Raw genomic sequence first — 6082 nt, 5'->3', positions numbered from 1 at the left:
GATCCATGGTATTGTTCCAAGGTATCTAGTCCGAGGTATTGACCCCAAGTATTTGGTTCAAGGTATTGGTCCTAAAGTGGTTGTGGACCATGGTATTGAGAAAGGCCTAAAACTATGAAAGGAGGAGGAGATCATTAGGCCAAGTGTGCAAGTATTGAATATCTTATGAAGTGTGAGATCCAGTATGTAGGCTATGGGTTTGTGATGCTTTGCCTGATCTGAACCAAGGATGCACCTAGTTGGATGATGATGAATGATGGATCGGGATATTAAGGCTTGGAATGCATTATCATTATGTGGTTTGATCATTGATAGACTAGATCTAAATTACTGACGCTTGTTTACTCTATATATGTTATGATCTGGGTATGATTGATGTCTAGAATAGCTGCAAAGTTATGAATTAATATAATTTGTAGATCTATACGCGGGTTAGCTTTGGTAAAAGTGTGTATACACGCTGGTTCGGTTCATCAGAGTAGCGTATGCATTATGAGATTTGATATTTAAGGTTATTGTTGGTTCTAGTGGCTGTTGCAGAGTTCTAGGTTCTGCTTTGTGTTCTGGTGACTGTGTTTTGATGATAGGTTTCAATGATTCAGTTGTTTGGCGATTCAGAGATTGATGATGCAGGTGTAGCTGATGGTTGTATTGCAGTGGTGATTGATTTTGAGCTTTAATGTTGTTGATGGGTTCAGTATGAAAATTGGAAGAAACGTGACCTTCAGATTATCGTGTTGTGTTCCAGGAGTATCCAGTCTGAAAATTTATGAAACGTGGTCCCTGGAGGAAGAGAGAAGGTCGTAGCCTTCTATAGGCCGGCTCCTACGTACTAGGAAACATATCGACCAATACAAGAGCCAGGGGTTGGAGCTCCCTTCCAATAGCAGTTGGAAAACAAGTGAAGGTTGGAGCCTTCAGTAGGCTGGCGCCTACGTACTAGTAAACATATCGGCTAGTACAAGAGCAAGGGGGTTGTAGCTCCCTTCCAATAGAAGCTGGAGAATGAGAGAAGGTTGTAGCATTCTGCAGGTGGGTTCTTGCGTACTGGTATGAGTTTGCACCAATACAAGATTGTAAATAGGTTTTTCTTATATTAAAAGAAGACAACAGTAGGTGGTTTATGTCCCACATTGGGTTTCCACCTTAAACCTTGGTGTTCATGTGTGTTTCTTATGTGTGATGGTCTGTTTTGTTTTTACTGCACCTGGTTACTGTTTATATGGTTAATGAAGTACTGATGCATTGATTAAAGATCAACATATGATGAATTAACTGAATCATAAGTTTGCTAGATATATGCTAGTTTCATTAAATACAGTTGCATGTACACGCGATTTCCCTTAACTGAAGTAGTGTATATGAATCTGAGTATGGAAATGAAAAATTTATTGATTTGCTAATACTGATTAACCCCCCGCGCCTCTCAGTGTTATTTCCAACAAGAATAACATAGAGTAAGATGGAAAAGGAGTGTGTGAGGACTATGTAATGCATGTGCATTATACAATGTGTGTGTGTGTGTGTGTTTGTGTCTATATAAAGTTAAGGCCCTCATAATGAGGCCTAATATTCAGCCTCATAATTTTAAGCTTCACTTTGTTTTATAACTTAAAAAATGTCTAAAATCAACATTAAAAATTATGGAAAATCATGACACACATGATCCATTTGTTATCTACAATTTTTCAAAATTGTTTCAATTCTTTTTTCATTTACATACCAAACCTGTGGCTTAACGCAAAGATATGCATTATGTTTCATAGAAATAATATCTTATCAATTTTAGAAAAAAACACCATTTTTCTTATGTTACACAATTTTTCCATAAATAAAAGTTATATATTCAAGAAGACAAATTAATTTTCCACATTTAATCCTTTTACACTGTGTTCTAAAGTGGTTCTAAAAGGTTGTGTAAGTACCTCTAATAATTCTTTTTGTGATCATATTTCTTCTTTTCCATATTTCCATTGCAATTAACATGTTATCGATAGCTAATATTATCTTGCACCAACCCATAATCATTCTCTACCTCATACTCCTTAGATAGATGTTAATGCCTTCAATATTTCAAACAAACAATACAAGAAACATGAGCATTCTTTTACAAATGTTGGTTCTGTTGGACGATTGGCATTGTCTAGATGGCTAGTGGCTGTGATAGTGTTGCCATTGGTGTCAACCAGATTATCATGGTGATTGGGAGCTCAGGAGGAATCCTATGGTAGCTGTAGGCTTCTGGTAGAGAATCATCATAGTAGGAGGCCTATTGAAAAACCATAAAATGATGACTATGGGAATTGGTAGTCTAGGATCAAGAGGAATCCTATGGTATTTGCAAGCTTCTGGTAGAGAATCATCATAGTAGCAGGTTTATTGAAAAGCCATAAAATAATTACTATGGAGATTGGGAGTCCAGGAAGAATCCCATGGTTCCTATTGTGCTTGTAGAGAATCATCATAGTATCAAACTTACTAGAGAGGTCATAAAATGATGACTATGGTGGTTGGGAGTTCAGGATTCCAGGCACATGAAGAATACTCAAGGAGCAAAGAATGACTGAGATTTTGAAGCCATTTTATAGGTAGCATATGGGCTCAAATCCCACATTGGACCCTCTCCATTGGAAATTGCTCTGAAAGAGCTTTCCAACAGTGTGTGGGAGTCTAAAAATTATCTCTTGGATCAAAAGTTATGGTCTGCCGATGTGAGGGTCTTGAGATCCTAAGGAGGCCAAACTATCAAAGGTCGAAGAAGATTAGAGCAGGCTATATCAGAGGTCATAAAATATTAGAATCGTGGAGCAGGTAATATTGGATATTGGAATATCGAAACCCTAGAGCAGGTAATATCAGGATATAGGAAGCTAGAGGCCATCAGAACATCGGAGGAAGCGGATATCAAAATATTAGAAGGTTGAAGCTATAAGAACCTCGAAACTTCTTAACATTTGAATTTTGAGAAGGTATGATATATGGAGCTACCTATATTGTTAAAAGCGTTGAGGGATGTGTAGTAGGAGTAAGAAATGTTTTCGTTGCAAAACCAAGGCTTGACAGGACACCTTCTATCTCTATCTCCTCTAGTAAGACATATGGCGACATGTGATTTTCTCTGAGAAGATGGAGTGGCAATTGATGTCAACATGACGTGGAAGTAAGTGCACACGTGGCAGCTTGTTTTGGCATTTTCATTGGCCTCATGGGGCAAATCAGAGTGACATGTGTCACCACTCAGGAGGCGCCACGTGGCGAAATTAAAAAGTCATGACATCATCCTAGAGGTCAACATATCGAAGGTTGAGAACCTCGTAACTCCTGTGAAAATGGAATTTAAAAAGGTTACGATAAAGGGGGATCCGATATTATATGGCACATGGTCGTGTGGAGATCAAAGGAACTAAGGGCTAAGCAAAGCGAACTAAAACACAATTGGGACTTTGCAAAAGTTACGATATGCAGGGGCTTCGATCTAATGCTACAGTGGTATCCTAAGTCAACGGTCACAAGCTGAGTCTTTCGAGAAAGAAGACGCTCAGGGAACTAAGCGGCAAGGGACTAAATGTATCAAGATTATGCGATATCGTAACGTTTTTTTGTATGAGTTACGATATGATGGGGCTCTGATAGAACAATACAGTGATTTAAAATGATGAATGGGTTGGCAACTAGAGATTAAATGCAATTCAACGAAGTTGGTTTATAGAGTAGTGGGATCTGTCGAAAGCGTTGAGACAAGGCAACGAAGAAAATGGTCCACAAAGAAGAGTTGAAGAAATGAAGAGTTCATAAGTATTTTTTGTTTTTCAAGAGTTCATAAGAGATTCAAAGTAGGGTGCAATTTCACCCGAGTTCATAAGTATCTTTTGTTTTATAAAATGTTTTATTTCCATTTGATTTGGGATCTCGCTTAGAATAACACAAGCAACGCCGAGAAATCTTCTTCAAATGAAACATTGGAGTATTCTGGTTTGAAGTCTATAAGGGTTTCCAAGAAGCTCACAAATATACGAGCAGTACTGTAAAACCAATGCAATGTTATAAAAATTGACTTACTCTACTTCGCACTTTGGGTTTATGAAATTAACATTTTATGGCCGAATTACTTTACATAGAAGATTCTTGTTTTAATTTATCCACCGTTTTTCGGTTTTTCTTTTCTTGCAATTTTTTCATGTATCCAAAATCGATATCAAGATTGGCGGTACTTTATGAAAAGAAGCCATTCATAATTTCATTTGTGCCATAAAGAGGAGACTACAACAACTTGACGTGGATATAGTGGCTGATGATTTGCGGTCAAGATTAATTTGTTTTTATAATAGAAATAAATTCAGTAACAGCAAAAACTGTGAAATATTTTAAATTTTATAATTATAACTTATATTTTTTAAAAATTTCAATCTTAGACTATTCTAATAAAAAAATAATAGTTTTAACTAGGTATCTAAACGCCTTTTCAGAATGTATGACTACAATCTTTGACCATATTTGGGGCGTCCGCATTATCAAATTATTGTGGTTTCATTAGACTATTCTAATAAAAAAATAATAGTTTTAACTAGGTATCTAAACGCCTTTTCAGAATGTATGACTATAATCTTTGACCATATTTGAGGCGAAGCCCGGCACTCGGCGTCCGCACTCGCAATCAAACTACAGCAGAAATCAATAGGCGGATCCGCAATCAAACAAGAAGAGAATTCAATTGGTGGAATTGAGAACATACAAGAGGCAGATAATGGAGAAGAACCAGTGAAACTATGTCGACGACGGTGGTGTAAAAATACTCTTACAGCTAGTATCCTACTATTTTACATTATAGAAGATGTGCTATTTTATTTTCCCTTATACATTTAATATGTGGCATCCACCATTATTATTATTATTATTTTGATTTTGATGATGTGCTATTTTATTTTTCCTTATAAATTTGTATTTGGCATCCAGTATTACTATTTTTTCAATGTTGTTAGGAAATAACAATGATGGTTCATTTTTACCCTTTTTAAGTAATATAAGAAACCAAGTAGAATACAGAGTTATAATAATAATAATAATAAAAGATATATAATAAAATTTGATTTTTGTTTATTTTTACCATTTTTAAGTAATATGAAGAAACTAAATAGAATATATAGTTATAATAATAATGAAAAAGAGATATAATGAAATTTGATTTTTATTAATAAATTGGAATGTTTCAAAATTGAAAATAAAATTGTGGAATTATATTTAATGGTGGTTATTTATTTTTAAAAATATAAGTGACAATTAGGTGTATTTTTTGCAAATTTTACAATCCATTACAATGTGACGATAAACTTTTTTGTAACATAAAACAACAAAGATGATATCCTAAATATTCAAAAACCTTACTCTAAGAGAGATGATATCCTAAATATTCAAAAACCTTATTCTAAGAGATAATAAAACAAAAGATTTGTGGCTCATATCGTATTAGTTGGTACATCAATTTATATATAATCTTTGTCTATTGCAGTTGGTAGCCTATAAGAAAGGTCTAATCTTAGTTTATAGCTTCAGTGGGTAGCCTATAAGAAAGGTCTAATCTTAGTTTATAGCTTCAAAATGTCTCTGGAAGAAAAAAGTGCTAAACATTGGCAAACTATAAAGACGATGGAATAGGTTGGTATTCACTAATATCCACACCACATCATTGGGTATTTTTTTAAAATAATGAAAATTTATAACATTATACTTATATATAGTCAAATTGATTAGAGAAAAACTAATAAATTTATGAATCAAAAAATTTAGAATAAGAAAATTATTAGAAACATTATATGCAATTTTTTTTTATTTCATTAAATTTTATCTATAATAGATATGTGCTTAATCTTTCCATCAACATATTATATACATTTTGTTTTGCTTGTGATCATTTTAAATGTTATGATTTATCCTTAACATTCTAGAAATTCTCATTGAGATTATCTGAAATGAATGAAAATAAAAATACCACAATATGCAAAGCAACATATATTGTATAAAATGGTGGTAATTTATTTCTAAGTAAAGATGTGCACTTCCAAAAAATCCATAGAGGTTAAATAAC

The sequence above is a fragment of the Pinus tabuliformis genome, chromosome 7 (genome assembly GCF_031772625.1).
Source record: "Pinus tabuliformis cultivar Carrire ecotype Pingquan chromosome 7, CPIR1, whole genome shotgun sequence".
In the NCBI taxonomy this organism is placed as follows: domain Eukaryota; kingdom Viridiplantae; phylum Streptophyta; class Pinopsida; order Pinales; family Pinaceae; genus Pinus; species Pinus tabuliformis.
Note: the sequence above shows the minus strand (reverse complement) of the source record.